General features: G+C 41.5%; 1 pseudogene; it reads left to right on the top strand.

The window, feature by feature from the left end:
• Window positions 1-21,187: 21,187 nt before the first annotated feature.
• On the top strand, window positions 21,188-22,516 carry LOC103285463 (nuclear prelamin A recognition factor-like; annotated as a pseudogene).
• The last annotated feature ends 250 nt before the right edge of the window (window positions 22,517-22,766 follow it).

Genomic DNA, 22,766 nt, shown 5'->3' with positions numbered 1-22,766 from the left:
GAATCAGAAATCAACCCAAGCCATTATACGCAATTAATATTTGACAAAAGAGGAAAGACCATACAATGCAGTCAAGACAGTCTCTTCAATAAATGGTGTTGTGAAAATTGGACATATACTTGCAAAAAATGAAACTAGACCAGCAATTTACACCATACACAAAAACAAACTCAAAATGGATGAAAGACTTAAACGTAAGATGGGAAACCATAAAAATCTTAGAAGAAGCCATAGGCAGCAAAATAGCAGACATTTGTCATAGCAATAGCTCCTAGGGCAATTGAAACTAAAGAGAAAATAAACAAATGGGACTACATCAAAATAAAAAGCTTCTGCACAGCAAAAGAAACCAGCAACAGAACAACAAGAAAGCCCACTGCATGGGAGAACATATTTGCCAATGTTATCTTTGATAAGGGTTTAATCTCCAACATTTAGAGGGAACTCGTACAACTTAACAAAAGGAAGATAAACAACATAATCAAAAAAATGGTACTGGAGTTGAAGGCAAAAGAGCAGACTTAGCCAGGGACAATTCTCTACCCTGTTTGTGTCTTTGACAGATTCTCATTTGGGAGGCAAAGAAGAGGTGAAGACACCCATCCTCCAGTCTCTGAGACTCCCTGGGCCTCCCTGTTTTACCAAGAATACAGTAATGAGAGTCACAACACCAGCAATACCAGACCTCTGCTCAGGGTGTCTGCCTGCCAGGCACTTCTCCAAGGGATGTACATACAGTAGCTCATTTAACCTCGAACAGCTTTGGTGGGCAGGCACAGGAAAGGTATGTAACAAGCCCAAAGTCACATAACTGCATGTGGCAGAACCAGGATGTGAACCCCCCTGTCTGGCTTCAGAGCCCCAGGCTCCACCCCATCAGAATGCCTCCTCTTGATCCTTGTGGGAGGCCAGGAAACCATTCTCCACCTCCTATTTGTTTTGCTTTTACATGTTTCTACATGGGATGGAAAGAAACCCGGAGGACTGAGCCCTCCCTGCCACTCAAGAAAAGGTAATGTGTGGTCTGGGTCCCTCTTACAGGCATCTGTGCCTCAACTGCCTCAGTTATGTGAGACTGAGTGGGGCAGCAAGTCACATCTCATAATCTGTTTTAGTTCCTCAGAGAACAGCACTAAAAAAGCCACAAAGCCCCTTCCTCACCATTAGTCCTCTCACATGGTATAAAAATCCATGTCCTACCCCTACACCGTACCTACATGGGTCACATTCTGATATTAAGCATATGGTTGCTCTATATCAGAGACTTGCTAGGTAATATGGCATGAGAAGTGTGACTATTCACAGGCATATTTTCTACAACGAAGCACCCATTTATTTGAATTGACATTTTAAAAAAGTAGTAATTTAAGAGTCATGGCCGAGGTTGAATCCAGACTGAGAAAGAGTAGAAAATCCTACCTGAGCCTGAGTTCTTCTGTAATTTTCTGTTTGTAGTTGGATCTTGAAGCCAGTGTTGCTGACCACTGCCCAGTGGACCTTTTGAAACACAATGAACACTGTTAGGACATTTTGGTAATTCCTCCCTCAGGAGTTTTAAGTGGAGAGATTTTGCTCAAGCCAACGCAGAGCTCTGAGACCACGATAACCAATGTCCAGGGAACAGATAAGTAAGCAGACGGTACCCAAACCAAGGTAATATCTTCTCTCTCCTCCAGCACCGCTCACTCACCATTTTCAGCCATGATCATGCAGTAACCCAAGTAGTAGTGGTCATGCTTGGACCTTGTAAAAGCTTGTGGTTACTATGTCCTAAAGAACATTGTGAGTTGTAATGACACCTCTTGGTGTCTAACCAATCAGATCCTGGGACTCAGGGAAAGAGTGTGGGGAGGGGAGAGGGAACTCCTTTCTTTTCCTTCCTGGTCAGTTGCTGCTCTAGTAGGAAATGTGGCTGTTCAATGTTGTGGGAGTTTGAGCATCCAGATGCACTAAAATAATGTGGCACCTGTCTCTGTCATCAACAAACTAATTGAACTGATCAACTGCAATTTTGATGTGTAATGACAGGGTGAGGACTGTCATTTCTCCAATTTAGTAAAATTACATTATATACAGAAGTGGTTAGGAATACAGGCTCAAGAGAAAGGTGGTCTGATTTCCAGTCCCAGTTCTGTGTGTGCTTGGGCAAATCCCTTAAACTCTCATTCTCAGGTTCTTCCTTGGTAAAGTAGGGATGCCAATAGTAACTCCACTTGTAGGAGTTTGTGAGGATTAAATGAGATGATACTGTAGTATCTTTTTTTTTTTTTTTGTAAACCCTCACCCAAGGATATTTTTCCATTGATTTTTAGAGAGAGTGGAAGAGAGAGGGAAAGACAGAGAGAAAAATATCAATGTGAGAGAAACACATCAATTGGTTTGAAACATACCCTGACCAGGGCCCAGGCCAGGGAGGAGCCTGCAATTGAGGTACGTACCCTTGACAGGAATCGAACCCGAGACCCTTTGGTCCACAAGCCGACACTCTATCCACTGAGCCACACCAGCTAGGGCTGTGGTATCTTTTTATCTGCAGTTTCACTCTCAGTAGTTTCAATTATCCTCTCATACAGTAACTAAAATGTTAAATGGGAAATTTCAGAAATGAACAATTCATGAATTTTTAGTTGTGTGTTTTAGTAATGTGATGAAATCTTGCACCATCCTGCTCCATCACACCTGGAATATGACTCATCCCTTTCTCCAGGGTCTCCACACTTTAGACTCTCCCTGCCCATTAGTTAAGCGCAGACTTGCTTATCACATTGACTGTCACAGTATCACAGTGTTTCTGTTCAAGAGACCCTTATTTTACTAGTACTTATTAATGGCCTCAAAGCATAAGAGTGTGGATGAAAGGGGCCACATGCTAACCTGACAGGCTCAGGGAAGGCCTGCATGGCAGTCTTGCAGTCTCAGAGACCTAAAGTAACCACAAAGGATGGTCTAAAATTAAACTTTGACTAAAAGTAGTTATGGTGGGTAGTCACCTCCTAGGCTGGTATCTTCACTGATAAGGTCAACCTTTACCTTAACTGAGCCTATCTGTCTTTTGCATCTATAATAACACTAGAGGCCCAGTGCATGATTGAATCATGCACATGTAGGGTCCCCTACATGCTTTCGCTTTTCGCGGTGGAGCTGGGTGCCTGTTGCTGGTGCAACAGGCCTTTCAGAAGCCTCCGGACTCCTGCCCCCTGCGTCTCTCAACGGCTGCTGAGGGGGGCTGCCGCGGACACCTGGCTACCCTGCCATTGAGAGGCGCAGCTGGGTGTCCGCGGGAGGCCCCCTCAGCCGCCGCGGATCTGGCCGTTGGGAGGCGCAAGGGGTGGGAGTCCCGCCTCCTGCGCCTCTCAACAGCAGGGTAGCCCCCCTCAGTGGCAGCAGATCCGTGCCTCTCAATGGCCAGATAGGCCACCCCGAGTCCCGCCCCCCAGCCTTCCACTGCCCAATCGTGGGCATAGCGGAGTGATGGTAATTTATATGTTACTCTATTATTAGATAGGATACCCTTTGAAATGTCTAGGTAACTTGTAACTTCCCTTTTTCCAGACCCCTTGGGGCACAACCTAATGTGCTGGGTGCCAGGACAGATACCACAAATTCCTTCATTATCATGTTAATTGTTCCTGCACCCACCTAAGTTATGTGTCCGTTATTTTACTTTTTATCCAATCCCAGGGGTTTCCCAGCTTTGATTTCTCCCGCCTCTCTAGTCTATCACCAATGGATTTCATGTAACCCACCTACGTCCCTTTCCTTTGATTGCAATGTATAAATACAAATGTAACCCGCCAATCTTTGGAAAATTATCTCAATTCGTTGAGGTTCTGCTTCCTGGCATATGTTGACAGTTTGGCTCAAATAAACTCACAAAAATTCTTTACAGGTTTCAATGGTTTTGATGTTAACAAGAGTAATGATGCTGGCAATTTAGATATATAAGACAAGCTATCAATTGCTTCTTCCTTAAAGTGATAAGGTAAACGCTCTTGATTTAATAAGGAAAGAAAAAAATTGCATGCTGAGGTTGCTAAGATATATGGTAAGAAAATTGTGATGGAGGTAAAAGAAATCCTTGCTAATTTTGCTGTGGCAACTCAAACTTCAGAAGATATAGACACAGTGTGTGATAAGTGCTTAGTTTAGATGGAAATCAAATTTGTGGGTGGACAACATGAAGAGAATAAGTGTTTCAATCTATGGCAACATGTTGTGCCAGAAAACATTGAGCCTATACAAAGACTTCAGCAAGGGACCCTCTGAAATGAGTGACACTAAGCCATTTACTGCAAGTAAGGGATGGTTACACAAATTCAGGATTAGGTTTAGACTGAAAATTCTTAAAATTACTGGACAGGATGCTCTGCCAATGAAGATGTTGCTGCAATATTTCCAGCATGCTGAAGGAATTTATTAGGGTTAGGTACTATCCACAGTTTCAGGCATCCACTGGGCATCTTGGAATGTATCTCCTGCAGATAAGGGGGACTACTGTAGTGCTGGGGTCATTCTCAGCATCTAGAAGGGTTCAGGAATCTGGAGAAGGGGCTGCGAGTAAATTACATAAACTAGACATGAAATATAAATTTGAAAGGCATTTGGGGGGAGCCAGAGGAAGCTTAGTTCTAGTGACTAAGTTCTCCCTGAATCTCCGGACCCAGGGCTTTTTATTCACACATTTTTGTCCTAAAGCAGTGGTCGGCAAACTGTAGCTCGTGAGCCACATGTGGCTCTTTGGCCCCTTGAGTTTTTAGCAAAGGCCAGCTTAGGAGTACCCTAATTAAGTTAATAACAATGTACCTATCTATATAGTTTAAGTTTTAAAAATTTGGCTCTCAAAAGAAATTTCAATCTTTGTACTGTTGATATGTGGCTCTGTTGACTAATGAGTTTGCCAACCACTGCCCTAAAGCAAAGCAAACACACATATCAAAGGTAAAGTTTGGCCCTAACTGGTTTGACTCAGTGGGTAGAGTGTTGGCCTGTGGACTGAAGGGTCCCAGGTTCGATTCCGGTCAAGGGCATGTACCTTGGTTGCAGGCACATACCCAGTAGGGAGTATGCAGGAAGCAGCTGATCAATGTTTCTCTCTCATCGATGTTTCTAACTCTCTATCCCTCTCCCTTCCTCTCTGTAAAAAAAATCAATAAAATATATATTTTTAAAAAGGTAAAGTTTGGTAAGCAGTAAAGTATCAGGTTGGGGGAACTGCCTTCAGCTTTTCAGCTGTTTGGCCAGCAGCAGGTAATAACATGTAGATTTTCAGGTTTGGGGAAATGCTCTCAGCTGTGTGGCAGCAGGCAATAATATGTATCTTCAGCCCTGCTGAAGCCTCAAGGTTCACCAACCTTTTGATGAACTTCTTGCGTTTATGACCTGCTGGAATTAGCCCCCAGCAGTGTAGTAACTTTATTAAGGAGCTAAAAGACCCAAGTTCTCTTCTTCTGCCATGTGAGGACATAGCAAGAAGACCTCTGTGTATGAATCAAGAAGCAGGCATTCACCAGACACCAAATCTGCAGGCACCTTGAGCTTAGACTCCCAAGCCTCCAGAACTATGAGCATTAAATTTCTGATGTGTATAAGCCACTGGTATATGATATCCTGTTAGAATAGCCTACAGGTACAAAATCTATTGGTAAATGCCTCTCAAAGTGGGCCAAGTGAACCTCTTTTTGCTGGTTTTCATTCACAGAGTCTTTCTCCTCTCTGTTGCTGCTACCTATGCAGTGGGTTCAGGATGACTTACAGGAGGGCCAATTACACAATCAATACACTATACTCAAAATATGAATTTTGAAGTCATTGGGGGGCCAGGTGGAAACCTCTTTTGTGAAGAGGCTCACTGAGTCTGAGTCTGGGTCCTGCCTGCTTTTATTCACTTTGAATACACATTTACCCTTTAGCAATGCATACAGGCAGATCAAAGGTAAAGTTTGGTAAACAATGTAAGGATTATCAGGTCAGGAAATTGCCTTGAGCCATCGCAATCACAGGAGCAAAACTTGTGCTGATATTCAAAGTCCATGGGCCTTTCTTTTTTTTTTTTTTTAAATATATTTTATTGATTTTTTACAGACAGGAAGAGAGAGGGATAGAGAGTTAGAAACATCGATGAGAGAGAAACATCGATCAGCTGCCTCCTGCACACCCCCTACTGGGGATGTGCCCGCAACCAAGGTACATGCCCTTGACCGGAATCGAACCTGGGACCCTTGAGTCCGCAGGCCGACGCTCTATCCACTGAGCCAAACCGGTTTCGGCATCCATGGGCCTTTCAATGTCTCTTTTGCATTTTTGTGCAAATGCTTGTTATACTTTGGCCTCTGGCACTCTGTGTTGTCCATCTTGTTTAAAAATATATTTATAAGAAAAATTGAGTCCTAAATGCAAGCATCTTATTCCAGGTAAGATTTTCATTCGTTTCTGCCAGATGCCTGGGGCCATTACTAGATAGGGTCCAAGAAAACCAAGTGTAAAACTTGAGGTCCCCTACACAACACAGAGTACATATTTGAAACTAAGCTATAATTGCACCTCATAATAGGTTTACTTCCTGTTCTTAAAACCATTAGGTTGTCACAACCTTGGGACCGAGACTATTACTGGCAAGGTTAGAATCCCCATGTGTGGTTCTGGTTTCTTTCACCTTGTCAAATAAGGATGTCAAATTTCACAGGTTGATAATTTTCCTTAGAAAAGTATTAATTTCCATGCTATTTACCTGATCAGATTTCTATTTTTGTTTCCATTTTTAAATTTAAAATTATCTAGAAATTTAAATATACAGAGAAATGGAAAGAATAGTACCATGAACACCCAAATATTCATCATCTAGACTCAACAAACATTAACATATTTCCCTGAACATTGTACTGAATCTTTCCATAGACACTTTCCAACCTCATGACACTTTATTACTAAAATTTTCAGCATATATGACCTAAAATCAGAACACTATCCTACATAAAAATAAAACCAGATTCCCTGCCCATCAGGTAAAGAGCTTGGAATTCATTATTCTTATCCTCACAATAAGAAAAAAAATTAAACTGAATATTAACAACTCTTTTAAAATATATCAGAGAATTGATGCCACAGGGCAAATGACTGCACCAAAAGTAGAAATAAAAGGCAAACACAGAGAATCACAGCTTAAAAAGAGCAGAAGCCCAGGAAAAGAAGCTAGCTCTTTAAGCCACACACACAACCCAGACCTCCTCCCGATCTGTCAACCAACCTATCTTTCAGGGGTCTTTACCTCTCCTGTGGGGAGTGTTTCTGGAATGAAAGGAGAAATAGAAGGTTGGGTATTTTCACTTGGCTGGTCACCAGGTTCTGGCCACTGAGCATGCTTATATAAAGGAGAGCTGACTTATATAGAGAGAAGTCCCCTGATCCCTGATTTATCTGTCTCAAATGTGGACTCCAAACCCTCACATTTTATTAATCCAGAAAACACTGTTCTGATTGTTCACAATGAAGCCACTCTGGTTGGTTGGTGAAGATGCTAATGTACTATAGCTGCACAGCTCCTATTGTACAGGGAAAGTCTTATTCCTATTGGTTGAAATATGATTCCAAGAACTCCTTTGAAAGGGCTGACTCAGATGGCAGGAACATACTGCAGGCAGGTCATTCAGTGCAGGAGGCAGGCAGCTTAGTGCAGGCATCTCCCTGAAGCACAGCTTGTGTGAGAGGCCCTGGTTTAGAAATGGCTCCTATGATCTGCTTTTAAATTTAAGCCCATTTAGCAGCAGGATCCCTTCCTGATAGGTATCTTCTTTCTTTGGGTCAACAAAGGGAAGGGTTGGCGGACAGCACCATCTTCACTGGGTACCTAAGAGCTGGGCCTGCATTGACTGACTTCTGAACTCTCTTGTCCAAAGTAGTGATGGTATAAACAGAAAAAGCCCATGGGAGGCCATACAATCACTCCTGAACTTCCCTAGGTGCCTTTGGAACTTACCTAATGCAGTTGTCATGTGAATATGCAACACATTCCTTTTTATATTCCCCATACTAGTAGTTCTCCCTGACTTGAAGGTCAGTTCGATTTTGTTTCTGAAATGTGTAGGTCTTTTAAAGCCGGGTGGACAAGTCATATATCTGTCACCTGGCAACAGTCTGCAGTCAAATTTAATTTCCTCATCTTTGAATTCTGAAAACCTGACCCAGAGTCTGGCACTCAGTGGATACTTTTGAAAACATGCATTTTGTTGGTGGGAGTCCATCAAAATTTGATATTTTTTAGGTGGATCATATCCCTCCTATGAATAGCACTAATGTCTAAGGGGTGTCAAGTGTTTATATGTGGCAAACTCCAGACTAAGGGTCTTATGAACATTAATCTTCACACACACACACACACACACACACACACACACACACACACACACACACCAATGAGGAAGGTAGTAATATTATAATTCCGTTGTAAAGCCAAGTCATGGAGACATAGAAAGGATAATGAGGACACTTAGCAACCCTATGTCCCAGCAGAATTCACATCCAGGCAGTCAGGTCCAGCATTCATGTTTTTAATCTCTGCTCTTCAGGCTATAGAAGCAGTTCCTTCTACTAGAGTATTACAATGAAGTCAAAACAGTACTTTGGCCCAAGTACCCATCAGGAGATGAATGGATAAAAAAGCTATAAGACATTTACACTATGGAATACTATGTAGCTGTAAAAAAAAAAAAAAAGAAATGAGGGATCTCTTACCCTTTGGGACAGCATGGATTGACCTGGAAAATATTATGCTAAGTGAAATAAGCCAATCTGAGAAAGACAAATATCACATGATCTCACTTATTTGTGTAATCTAATGAACAAAATGAATTGACCAACAAAATAAGACTCGAAGCATGGAGGCATGAAACAGACTGACATACCCCAATGTGGGGTTGGGAGGATGAGAAGAGATAAACTAAAGAACTTATATGCTTACTAGAGGCCCAATGCACAAAATTTGTGCAAGAGCCTTGGCCCCAGCCCCCACCCACCACTGCTGCCGTGGCCGGGGGCCTCTGCTGCAGCCCCTGCCCATTGCAGCTTTGTCCAGAAGGAAGGATGTCTGGTCTAATTAGCATATTATGCTTTTATTATTATAGATATGCATAGCCCAGGGGCATAGGCAATAGGGTAGTGAAGACCTGGGGAGGAAGGGAAGGGGCTAGGAGAATGGGTAAATGTGGTGGGGGGAATGGGAGATATCTGTAATACCATCAACAATAATGAATGCTTAAAACTCTGTGGACGCAGATATGATGTTAACAATGACCAGGAACATTTACACTCTAACTGTGGGAGGCCTCACAGTTCTAAGCAATTTAACTGTGTCAGTTAATACAACAAACTTATTAAGACACTAGCATTCCCGTTGCAGGAAAAATCCTGCAATAGGATTTCCTGCTGCACTCTACCCCGCCTCCGTTCCTCCCTTGTTGCCCGCCCCGCCTTCTCCGCCAGCCCGCCTGCGTTTCCCTTCGCCCCGGCCCTGCCTTCTCCTCCAGCCTGCCTGCGTTTCCCTTCGCCCCCGGCCCCGCCTTCTCCTCCAGCCCGCCTGCGTTTCCCTTCACCCCCAGCCCCGCCTCCGCTCCGCCCTTGTCGCCCGCCCCACCTTCTCCTCCAGCCCGCCTGCTCCTCCCTTCTCCTCCCCCCCCCCCCCGGCTTGCTTGCTTCTTCGAAGCTTTACTCCCTTCTGCAGCTCTTGGCTTCTTTCGACGCTGTCTTGATATGCAAATTAGCCGCCATCTTTGTTGGGGTAATTTGCATACTTGTCCTGATTGGTTGGTGGGCGTGGCTTGGCTGGTGGGCGTGGCTTAGGTGTAGCGAAGGTGCGGTCAATTTGCATATTTGTCTATTATTAGATTAGATTGTTTTGTTCTTTGTTTTACAGATTAAAATAGGCTTAGAAGATTAAGTAATGTACCCATGGTTATACAGATGATAAAAGGAAGAACTGTGATTCAAAGCCAGTCAGTCTGACTCCAGACTAAGTGCTCTTAACCATGGCACTGCACAGCCTTGGGCACAGTCAAACCAACGTTTGAACCTGAACATTCTCCCTCCATAATCCTGTGCATTTAAATACCAAGCTCTACTGTCAATGTCATCTGTATCTCAAATCCACACCATTGTGTTTCTAGGTTCACATCCTTGTCTAGCATAGCGTCTACTTTTAGAGTTTTTATTTTTAGTGTGTGTTTGCTTTTGAGATTACTTAATATAAATTTTTGTTTAGCCATCTCATGGGTGACACTAAGTTGAAAATTGCAGGAACTTGTGACAGGGTGCTGTAATAATTACGGCTGGATTAATGAGTTGATCTATCAAGCAGTGATGTTTTGTCTGGCAATGTCTCCTGAAAGTTGGACAAAAAGACACCATGGTTGTAGAAGAAGATAAAACATCTCATAAATTAATATCAATCAAAGTGAGAGTTGCATGAATTTGGGGACAGTTTCTATTCTTTGTGGGCTCGCTTTTATTGTCTTCATTCTGTTTGTTGTGGCTTGCTGTTTTATTTTTATTTATTTATTTATTTATTTTTAAATTTCTTTATTGATTAAGGTATCACATATTTGTCCTCGTCCCCCTATTCCCATCCCACACCCCTCCCCACACATGCCCCCACCCCCCTGTGGTCCTTAACTAGTGTAGTGAATATAGAGTGGTATTTGAAGTCCTACTTGCCTGATAGTATGGGCGCTTCTGTCCTTATCTTTGTAGTCTTTTCCATTAATAAAACTATAAATTGTGAATCTGTTCTTCTATCATTTAAAAAATATGGCTAACAGTGATAGTTACTGTAGTCTATTATCCTGCAAAGTCCTTTGCTCACATAAGAAATTAAATTCTATAGCGTGTATTCCTAGAAGTGGAATTTCTAGGTCAAAGCACATGCATTTTAAACACTTTTTAAAACAACTTTATTGGGGTATATGGACATGCAACAAAATCCTCCCATTTTAAGAGTACAATTCAATGACTTTTTATTTTTTTAAATATATTTTATTGATTTTTTTACAGAGAGGAAGAAAGAGAGTTAGAAACATCGATGAGAGGGAAACATCAATCAGCTGCCTCCTGCACACCTCCTACTGGGGATGTGCCTGAAAACAAGGTACATGCCCTTGACCGGAATCGAACCTGGGACCCTTCAGTCTGCAGGCTGACGCTCTATCCACTGAGCCAAACCGGTCAGGGCTCAATGACTTTTTATATAAGTCTACAGAGTCCTGCAACCATCACCACAGCCCAGAGGGATACCGTTTTAATGGGTATCATCAAATTATTCTTTAGTTATATTGTAGTAGTTGACACTCTGAGCAGCAGACTGTGGATTGACTGTTCACCAATATTTGCAAGCACTGAATTACTATCAATCTGAAATCTTTGCCAGCCTGAGAAGTGAAAAGCCGTCTCATAACTTTACTTTGCGTTTCATTTTTTTGTACTACATACACCTTTTGTTTGGTTTTTATTGTTTTGTTTTTACACTCCCTAAACATCCTTACATTATTTTGTATTTATTTAAATGTTACAGAAAATAAAGCAACTTTTCTTAGAACTACTTCTATATAAGGAACATTATAACTAATTGGTAAATTAATTAGAGTTTTATTAGGAAAATTATCATATAAAGGTTTTGTAAACATTTCCTCCAAGGCAGTTGTTTTATGGAGTGTGATTTTTATATAACTTTAAATATGTTTACCTTGTCTATATGGTCTTTGGTTTTAGTAAGATTCCTTAGAGAGGATTCTTTTCCTTTATAATTTTCACAAGTATTCAGATAGATTTTCCTCAGAAAGGTATTTATTTTGTCTGATCATTTGCCCTGCATGGAATTAATTTAGGTGAAAAGACTGAGAGAAGGATCCAGATCTTATTTTGCTAATGGCCATCTAGTAGTTTCCATACCATTAAATGAGTAATCAAGTTTTTCCTGAAGTTAAAATGGTATCACCGTGAGCATTTGAATCAAATGGGATTTCCTATTGTGTCCTATTGAGTGTGTAGTTTTACCTTGGTGAGATGATCAAATGTTGTGGGGTTTTTTTGCATTTTTTTCCATTTTTTAATTAAGGTATTATATGTGTACATATCTTACCATTGCTCCCCCACCCCACTCCCATACATGCCCTCACCCCCCAGAGTATTGCGTCTATTGGTTATGCTTATATGCATACATAGAAGTCCTTCGGTTGATCTCTTATCTCCCCCACCTCTCCCTAACCTTCTCCCTGTAATTTGACAGTCTGTTTGATGCTTTACTGTCTCTGTATCTATCTTTTTGTTCATCAGTTTATAATGTTCTTTATTGTCCATAAATGAGTGAGATCATGTGATATTTTTCTTTCATTGACTGGCTTATTTCACTTAGCATAATGTTCTCCAGTTCCATCCAGGTTGCTGCAAATGGTAAGAATTCCTTCTTTTTTATGGCAGCATAGTATTCCATTGTGTAGATGTACCAGAGTTTTCTGATCCAGTCATCCGCTGACGGGCACCTAGGCTGTTTCCAAATCTTAGCTATTGTAAATTGTGCTGCTATGAACATAGGGGTGCATATAGCCTTTCTTATTGGTGTTTCTAGTTTCTTAGGATATATTCCTAGGAGTGGGATTACTGGGTCAAATGGGAGTTCCATTTTCAGTTTTTTGAGGAAACTCCACACTGTTCTCCACAGTGGCTGCACCAGTCTGCATTCCCACCAGCAGTGCACGAGGGTTCCTTCTTCTCCACATCCTCGCCAACACTTGTCGTTTGTTGATTTGTTGATGATAGCCATTCTGACAGGTGTGAGATGGTACCTCATTGTCTTTTTGATTTGCATCTCGCAGATGATTAGTGACTTTGAGCATGTTTTCATATGTCTCTTGGCCTTCCTTCTGTCTTCTTTTGAAAAGACTCTATTTAGGTCCATTGCCCATTTTTTTATTGGATCATTTATCTTCCTTTTATTAAGTTGCATAAGCTGCCTGTAGATGTTGGAGATTAAACCTTTATCAGTGATAACATTTGCAAATATGTTCTCCCATACAGTGGGCTTTCTTGTTGTTTTGTTGATGGTTTCTTTTGCTGTAAAAAAGCTTTTTATTTTGTTGTAGTCCTATTTGTTTATTTTCTCTTTAGCTTCCATTGCCCTAGGGGCAGTATCAGTGAAGAAGTTCTTTTGGCATATGTCTGAGATTTTGCTGCCTGTGGATTCCTCTAGTATTTTTATGGTTTCCCATCTTATGTTTAAGTCCTGTATCCATTTTGAGTTGATTTTTGTGTATGTTGTAAGTTGGTGATCTAGTTTCATTTTTTTTGCATGTATCTGTCCAATTTTCCCAAAACCATTTATTGAAGAGACTGTCTTGACTCCATTGTATGTTCATGCCTCTTTTGTCAAATATTAATTGAGCATAGTGATTTGGGTCAATATCTGGATTCTCTATTCTATTCTATTGATCTATATGTCTGTTCTTGTGCCAGTACCAGGCTGTTTTGAGAACAGTAGCTTTGTAATACAGCTTGAAATCTGGTACTGAGATCCCTCCTACTTTATTCTTCTTTCTCAGGATTGCTGTGGCTATTCGGGGTCTTTTTTATTCCAGATGAATTTTTGAAGAGTTCTTTCTAGGTCTGTGAAATATGCCATTGGTATTTTAATGGGAAGTGCATTGAATCTATAGATTTCTTTGGATAGTATGGACATTTTAATGATGTTAATTCTACCAATCCATGAACATGGTATGTTCTTCCATATGTTTACGTCTTCCTCTATCTCTTTTTTCAGTGTCCTGTAGTTTTCTGCGTATAGGTCTTTTACGTCCTTGGTTAAGTTTATTCCTAGATATCTTATATTTTTTTGGTGTGATGGTAAATGGGATTGCTTTTTTAGTCTCTCTGTAAGTTCACTATTGGTGTATAGAAAGGCCATAGATTTCTTGGCATTAATTTTGTATCCTGCTACATTGCCAAATTCATTTATTAAGTCCATTAGTTTTTTGATGGAGTCTTTCAGGTTTTTTATGTACAATATCATGTCATCTGCAAATAAGGACAGCTTTACTTCTTCTTTTCCAATTTGGATGCCTTTTATTTCTTCTTCTTGTCTGATAGCAATGACTAGTACTTCCAGTACTATGTGAAACAGGAGTGGTGAGAGTGGGCATCCCTGTCTTCTTCCTGTTCTTAGAGAAATGGTTTTAGTTTTGCCCATTGAGTATGATGTTTGCTGTGGGTTTATCATATACAGCTTTTATTATTTTGAGGTATGATCCTTCTATTCCTACCTTGTTTGAGTTTTTATTAAGAAAGGGTATTGGATTTTGTCAAATGCTTTTTCTGCATCAATTGATATGACTATGTGATTTTTATCTCCCAATATGTTTGTGTGATGTATCGCATTTATTGATTTGCAGATATTGTACCAGCCTTGCATTCCTGGGATAAATCCTACTTGGTCATGGTGTATGATCTTTCTGATGTACTGCTGGAGCTGATTTGCTAGAATTTTGTTGAGGATTTTGGCATCTATGTTCATGAGGGATATTGGCCTGTAATTCTCTTTCATTGTGTTGTCTTTATCTGGTTTTGGTTTTAGGGTGATGCTTGCTTCATAGAAGGAGCTTGGAAGTGTTCCTTCCTGTTGAGTTTTTTGGAATAGTCTGAGGAGGATAGGTTTTAGTTCTTCCTTGAATGTTTGGTAAAACTCTCCTGTGAAGCCCTCTGGCCCCGGGCTTTTGTTTGCTGGAAGCTTTTTGATGAGTGCTTCAATTTCTTCCATAGTTACTGGCATATTGAGCTGTTTAGATTCTTCCTGATTAAGTTTTGGAAGGTTATATTTTTCTAGGAATATGTCCATTTCCTCCAGGTTGTCTAGTTTGTTGGAATAGAGTTGTTAGTAGTATTTTGTAACAATCCTTTGTATATTGGCGGGGTCTGTTGTTATTTCACCACTTTCATTTCTGATTTTATTTATTTGTGTCCTCTCTCTTTGCTTCTTGGTGAGCCTGGCTAGAGGTTCATCGATCTTGTTTATCCTTTCAAATAACCAGCTCTTGGTTTTGTTGATCTTTTGTATTGTTTCTTTGGTCTCTATGTCATTTATCTCTGCTCTGATCTTTATTATTTCCTTCCTTCTGCTTACACTGGGCCTTTCTTGTTGTTCTTTTTCTAACTCTTTGTGTTGTAGGGTTAGGTAATTTATTACCATTGTTTCTTGTTTTTTGCAGTAGGCTTGTAGAGCTATGAACTTCCCTCTCAAGACTGCTTTCACTGTGTCCCATAGATTTTGGATTGTTGTGATTTCATTGTCATTTGTTGCCATAATGTTTTTTATTTCTTCCTTGATCTCTCTGGTAACCCAGACATTATTTAATAGCATGCTGTTTAGTCCCCATGTGTTTGATTTCTTTGGATTGTTTTTATTGTAGTTGATTTCCAGTTTTATGCCACTGTGATCTGAGAAGATACTTGATATGATTTCTATCTTCTTGAATTTGAAGAGACTTTGCCTATGTCCCAATATATGGTCTATCTTTGAAAATGACCCATGTGCACTTGAGAAGAATGTATATTCTGTGGCTTTGGGGTGAAATGTTCTGAAGATGTCGATTAATTCCATGTGATCTAGTGCGTCATTTAGGATTGATATTTCTTTGCTGATTTTTTGTTTAAAGGATTTGTCCAGTGGTGATAGTGGGGTATTAAAGTCTCCTACTATGATTGTATTGCTGTTAATCTCTCCCTTGATATCCTGCAGGAGTTTTTTTTTTTAATATATTTTATTGATTTTTTACAGAGAGGAAGAGAGTGGGATAGAGAGCCAGAAACATCGATGAGAGAGAAACATCGATCAGCTGCCTCTTGCACACCCCCTACTGGGGATGTGCCCGCAACCAAGGTACATGCCCTTGACCGGAATCGAACCCAGGACCCTTGAGTCCGCAGGCCGACGCTCTATCCACTGAGCCAAACTGGTTTTGGCAAGGAGTTTTTTTATGTACTTGGGTGCTCCTGTATTGGGTGCGTATATGTTTACCAGAGTTATTTCTTCTTGTTGAATTGCTCCCTTTAGTATTATGAAGTGGCCTTCCTTATCTCTTGTTATGTCCTTCACTTTGAGATCTAATTTGTCAGTTATAGGTATTGCTACCGCAGCTTTTTTTTTCATTTCCATTCACCTGGAAAACCTTTTTCCATCCCTTCACCCTCAGTCTGTGTGTGTCTTTTTTTCTGAGGTGGGTTTCTTGTAGACAGCAGATATATGGGTCTTGTTTTCTTATCCAATCCGTTACCCTGTGTCTTTTGATTGGGGCATTTAATCCATTTACATTTAAAGTTATTATTGATAGGTACGTATTTGTTGCCATTTTTATTCTACACCCCTGTGTTTCTTCTTCGCTTCCTATTTCGTTTTTTACAGCAGACCCTTTAGCATTTCTTGCATTGCTGGTTTGGTGGTGATACATTCCCTTAGTCCTTTCTTGTCTGTGAAGCTCCTGATTTCACCTTCAATTTTTTAAAATTTTTTTTATTAAGGTATTATATGTGTACATATCTTACCATTTCACCTTCAATTTTGATTGATAGCCTTGCTGGGTACAGTATTCTTAGATTCAGACCCTTCCTTTGCATGACTTTGTGTATTTTATTCCATTCCCTTCTGGCCTGATGAGTTTCTGTTGAGAAATCAGTTGCTAGTCTGATGGGGGTTCCTTTGTATGTAACTTTCTGTCTCTCTCTTGCCGCTTTTAAGATTCTTACTTTGTCATTGGTGTTTGCCAATTTAATTATAATGTGCCTTGGTGTTGGTCTTTTGGGATTCATTTTGCTTGGGACTCTGTGAGCTTTTTGGATTTGTGCGGGTTTTTTCTTCCCTATATCAGGAGAGTTTTCTATAATTCTTTCTTCAAATAGGTTTTCTATTCCTTGCTCAGTTTCCTTTCCTTCTGGGACCCCTATTATGCAGATGTTGTTTTGTTTCATGTTGTCTTAAAGTTCCCTTAGGCTCTCCTCCTGCTTTTTAATTTTTTTTTTCTAGAAGCTGCTCTATTTGGGTATTTTTCCCCCATTTTGTCTTCTAGCTCACTGATGCTGTCCTCTGCTTCTTCTAGTCTACTCTTGATGCTTTCTATTGAGTTCTTTACAGCAGCGATGTCATTTTTCATTTCTTCTTGGTTCTTCATTTCCTCTTGGTTCTTATTCATACTGTCGAATTTGTCTTCCATTCTTTTCAGCCACCTTTTGACCATTTCTCTGAATTCTTTTTCTGATAGGTTGCTTGCCTCTAATTCATTTACTTCCTTTTCTGGTGATGCCTACTTTTCTTTCATATGCGGGCTGTTTCTTTGTCTCCCCATGATATCTCTTCTCCAGATGTCTGGTTATGTAGTTCTCTCTCTCCTGCGTTAATTTAAAGGCACAAAATACAACACAACCAGGTACAACACACAAGGCACTGAACAGAAATGTATTCACGATATTAATAAGCTCCAATAATGATGACCACCAGAGAAAGGCATATTAGGGGATAGGAGAGAAAGAAGAAGAGTAAAAAGGAGTGTCAAAATGAAATTGGGAAAAGGAAAAAAAAGTAAGAGAGACAAGAATGAGACTAAGAGAGAAAAGGGGAACAAACTATATATATGGGGAGTAAACTCCACTAGAACAACCACTATTCCCAGCAAATTCCAGCAACACGAGCCTGGAGATTAATACAAACTACAACACCAACTAATATCAAGTGAGGCAAGGGAAAACAGCAGTAAAAAACAAACAAAGATAAAGCAAACAAAAAAACCAAACAAAAACAAAAAAGAATAAGCAAAATAATCTCACAAAAAAGCATAAAAATTAGATATAATCAACATTCAAGCAAACAACAACAAAAGAATAGAGAGAAAAACAGATAGTGAAGACAGAGAAGAGAGAGGTGTGTATGGACTTGGAACAGGGGATTGGAAATTAGATATATAAGTAGGGTGAAATTTTAGCAGGGGATAAACAGAAAGAATAGGAAAAATCTAAAGTAGGAAAGGGTTAAGATAAACAGGACACCAAAAAGGGAAAGGTTAGGAAGGGAGTGATGGCATAAAGGTAGAGTTGAGATAGGGTAAAACGATGCTAAAGGAAAGATGAAAATAGAATGTAGAACACTAATCCCAAAGTAAAATAAAGAGTAAGTAAAATGACACTTAAAAAAAAAGGTGAAATAGTAGTAATAATGCTGATTGAAAATAAAAATGTAATAATTAAAAGGGTAAAATCAAGTGAGGAAAAAAAGAGAAAAAGAAAAAAAATTAGTTTCTTAAGTAAAAGATGCAAAAAATGAAAATAACAAAATTAAAATTAAAAAATTAAATTAAAAAAAATGTGCAGTAGTGAAGGTCATTCACTTCCTCTATTGTTCTGTTTGGCATGCCTGTTTCCCAGTCAGAACAGTATTGCAGTTCCCTGCATTCCACTGCTCCTCAGTGTTGTAAGCCAGTCCTGATTTTTAAGCAGGCGGTGTCTTAATTTCTTGTATTCCTTTATTTTTTATTACATAAGAATCAATTTTAAATTCAGCCCCTGGGTGGCAGTGTTTCTGAATTGATTTCCGAGTCTCTAAGGCCTCTCTAGCCTTCTTTCTCTGTGGCACTCAATACCGGTTTGCGGAGGTGGGCTGCCTCAGAGCTGGCTCTCCATGGTCACTCCCCACTCTGATCCCCAGGTTCCAGAAAAACAACTTCCCCCTGCAGTCTTCCAGGGCGTCCCCAACTGGGGATCCTTGCTTAGTAATCAGAAGCAAGGAAATGAAGAGGATAAAGCCCAAGTGTGCAAACAATGTGTCTGCACGCAAGTCTAAGCAGCCTGCACACCTTTGAAACTCCCAGGCTGTCCCTCCGCGTCAGATCAAAATGGGCTGCCCTTTAGAGATCCCTTCTGTTAGCAGCTCTGAGGACCCCGTTCCACATTCATGGATCACGCTAGCCCCAACAGCCACGGACTTTTCTAGGCACAGACTTCCCCGGTCCTCCAGCTCCCACAACGCGCGCGTTTGTCTCTCCCACGGGGACCAGAGATCTAACCTTATCCCCGGCGAAATCTGACCTTTCCGTGGTGGAGTGAAGAGCTCCTTTGAATCCGCATGTTTGCGCCAATTGGGGACCGGTGTTCTGGGGCTCACAGCTGTTCGGTGGTCGCCTCAGTTGTGGATTTTCAGGCTTCCGATAAGATCCACTTTCCCTTGCAAGATGGCGAGGTTTCCCCGTCCAAGCCCGTAGCTCTGGGAGGGGACCCAGCCGCAGCTGCAGTGGGGGCTGCCCGGTCAGGGGAACCCCGTATAGCAGTCCCCCACCTTCTCCTGGAGTTTAGCTGACCCTTAGCTTGCCAACAAACACTCCCCATGCGAACCTCAGCTGTTCTTCCTTTCTGCTCCGGGGCAAGGCTCAGAACACATCTGTCTATTCTGCTGCCATTTTCTCCTTCCGACACCTTAATTTTGATCAAATATTTGAATTACTGAAGCATGATAGTTCATTTCAGTGTTTGGTAGCTTAGTTTTACTGTCCAAATTATTTATTTATTTATTTATTTATTTATTTATTTATTTATTTAATTTATTTTTGGAATACAAGCATGTTGCTTTATTTCTGGATTGATTTTAGCATCACCATGAATTTCTCTCCACCTTCTCAAAAGCAGCAACAACAAAAACTGTTTCTATTGGGATGATTTTAGGTTTATAGATTTCCTTTAGGGAAAATTGATATGCTGATGGTAGTCTTTTCCCAAAGCATGTCTCTCCTTTTATGTGCTTCTGAACAGTTTCATAGTGTACTTACAATAGGTCCTGTGCACATTTTGCTAAGTTTGTATAAGAAATTTTCCAGACTTTTATACTGTATTTTCAAACAAATTTTTCTTCCTGTACAATAAAACTTCATTTTTGTTTTATTAATTTGGTAGATAGCAAACTTACTGAACTCTACTTGCTGGTTTTCTTAAATGGTTCAGATGTGCTTAATTAATATTATTTAGATATTAATTAACTGAAAATGAAATCATTAATATCAACTTTCTTTACATTTAAAGAGTTTATATATATGTACATAAAATTATATGTGAATAATTCAAATTCTACAAGGATATAAAATAAAAGGTAAAATCTCCCTCATATTCTCTATACCAATTTATATTCCTCAGTCATGTTTCTTTTCATGTTTTCTATTTCTAATTCTCATAAACACCTGGATAACATGTATAATATACTTACACATTCTCTTGACTTAGAAATATTAGCAAGTATTTATTGATTTTGCATCATGAAAGATATGGAATTTGGTGATATTGCATTATCTTCTTTTTCCTTTTATCAGGATTGTGCTAATGTATAAGCACACATTTTTAATTATTTTATAGATTTTATAACTTCAAAATAAACAAATGTCAAGTTTGATAGGTATAATAAGAAATATTATGATTTCAGAATCTTTAAAAATTTTTATTTTAAATTACAGTTTACAATAAATATTATTTTGTATTATTTTCAGGTATACAGCTAGTTGTTAGAGTTAGACAATCATCTCTATATATAAAAACCCTGGGTCCGTCACAACCGAATGGATGACCAGTCCATACCCCGGCCCTCAGGCTCCATTGATCAGGGGATGGCTAACAGGGGAACTGGGTCCCTCAGGCTCCAATGAATCCATGGCAGCAGTGACTGGTGAGCAGGTGGGAGGCAGACCGCTTGGTCCCTTCCCCGGCCCGCAGGCTCCCATTGATAAGAGGATGGCTAACAGAGAACCAGAGTGAGTGATGAGACTGACGAGACTGGGATTGGTGAGCAGCTGGAAGGTAGGCCTCTTGGTCCCTCCTCCTCTGCCCTCAGACTCCAATCAATCAGTGGTGGAGGCTGGGCGGAACTGGGGACTAGCTTTCTTAGTAGTCCTGCAGGTACAATCTCCAGAGGACAGGCCAGGCACCAACAGACCAGCATCTCCAGCACGATCCCGACAGCGCTGCCAGCCTCCTGGAACTCAGCCTCGCACCGCGGCCGCTTCCCCTCCCTAGATGCACCACAAGGAAGAAAGGATACTGCCGGCAGCACCAGGGGTGACCAGCGGTGACTAGCTGCTCTCCCTGTGCTTCCTCCAGGTCACTTAAGCCAGCCTGGCCCCCTCCCACCCTGCTCCAGATGAAGTGTGATCACTGCACATGGAAGGAATGTAGTAAAAAAACAAAAACCGATGACAAAGAGAATGCCGCAGTCAATGTCCAGAGTCCGGCTCAGGAGAACGGAGAGAAGGGAGAATTCCATAAGTTGGCCGATGCCAAGATATTTCTGAGTGACTGCCTGGCGTGTGACAGTTGTGTGACCGCAGAGGAAGCAGTCCAAGTTTCTCAGTAGAACACCAAGGACTTCTGTACTCTGAACCTTAATAAGAAATGTGATACCTCACAGCACAAGGTGCTGGCAGTGTCCATGTGTCCTTAGTCTCTGCCTTATTTTGCTGCTAAATTCAGCCTCAGTGTCACTGATGCATCCAGAAGGCTCTGTGGTTTTCTCAAAAGCCTTGGGGCACACTGTCTTTGACATGAAGATAGCTGCGGACTTCAGCATCCTGGAGAGTCAGAAGGAATTTGTGCTCATTGGTACTGCCAGCACCATGAGGAATATTCCAGCTACCCATGCTGACCTCCTCCTGTCCAGGCTGGGTCCAATATGCAGAGCGTGTGTTGGGTCACCCCATCACCCCCACCTCTGCATGGCCAAGTCTCCCCAGCAGATCATGGGCTCTCTGGTGAAGGATTATTTCACCAGGCAGCAGAACCTGTCCTCAGACAAGATTTTCCACATCATTGTGGCCCCGGGTTATGACAAGAAACTGGAGGCCCTTTGAGAAGATGTTCCCACAGCTTTACATAGTTCCCAGGGTGCTGACTGCGTGTTAACCTCGGGTGAAATTGTCCAGATAATGGAGCAAAGTGACCTCGCCTCGAATGACGCTGCCGTGGACACTCTGTTTGGAGACATGAAGGAGAAGGAGGTGAGGCTCCACGAGGGTGCCAGCTCTGACAGGTCCCTGGCACACATCTTCAGGCACATGGCCAAGGAGCTGTTCAACGAGGACATGGGAGTGCTCACCTACCGCACCCTGAGGAACAAAGACTTCCAGGAGGTCACCCTTGAAAGGGACAGAGAGGTTCTGCTATGCTTTGAGGCTGCTTACGGATTTAGGAACATCCAGAAAGCTGGATGATCCTGAAGCTGTAGAGGGGCAAGTTCCCCTGCCACTTCGTGGAGGTCCTGGCCTGTGCCGGGGATGCCTGAGAGGCAGGGGCCAGGCCCAGGCGGAGGACAGGTGTGCAGACAGGGCACTGCTGTGGCAGATGGAAGGCATCTACACTGCCATCCTGGTGTGGCCCCCAGAGACCAGCGCCCATGTGCAGGAGCTGTACCAGGAGTGGCTGGGGCGGGGGGAGCGACTCGCCCTGGGCCCAGGTGGCCCTGCACACCACGTAGCAGGGCCCAGGGCAGCCTGCCAGGACATCAAGTGGTAAAGGTCCAGCAGACGCCCGTCCTGCAGGCTGCCTGAAGAGGGGTGTCAGATACGTGAAGGAAAGGCTTAGCATCTCTTCATCGCTTTGGTTTTCAGAATTCCCTGATCCCCATCTGTCAGCATCCTCCATCTGAGGGGCGCTGTCGTCGTCACATGGGTGCAACTGGAATATTGTATCTCAAGAGGATTGCCCGATGTACACATCCTTTTATC

The sequence above is a fragment of the Eptesicus fuscus genome, chromosome 1, assembly GCF_027574615.1.
Source record: "Eptesicus fuscus isolate TK198812 chromosome 1, DD_ASM_mEF_20220401, whole genome shotgun sequence".
In the NCBI taxonomy this organism is placed as follows: Eukaryota; Metazoa; Chordata; class Mammalia; order Chiroptera; family Vespertilionidae; genus Eptesicus; species Eptesicus fuscus.
The sequence above is the reverse complement of the archived record's forward strand: the minus strand, read 5'-3'. Positions and strand labels throughout refer to the sequence as shown.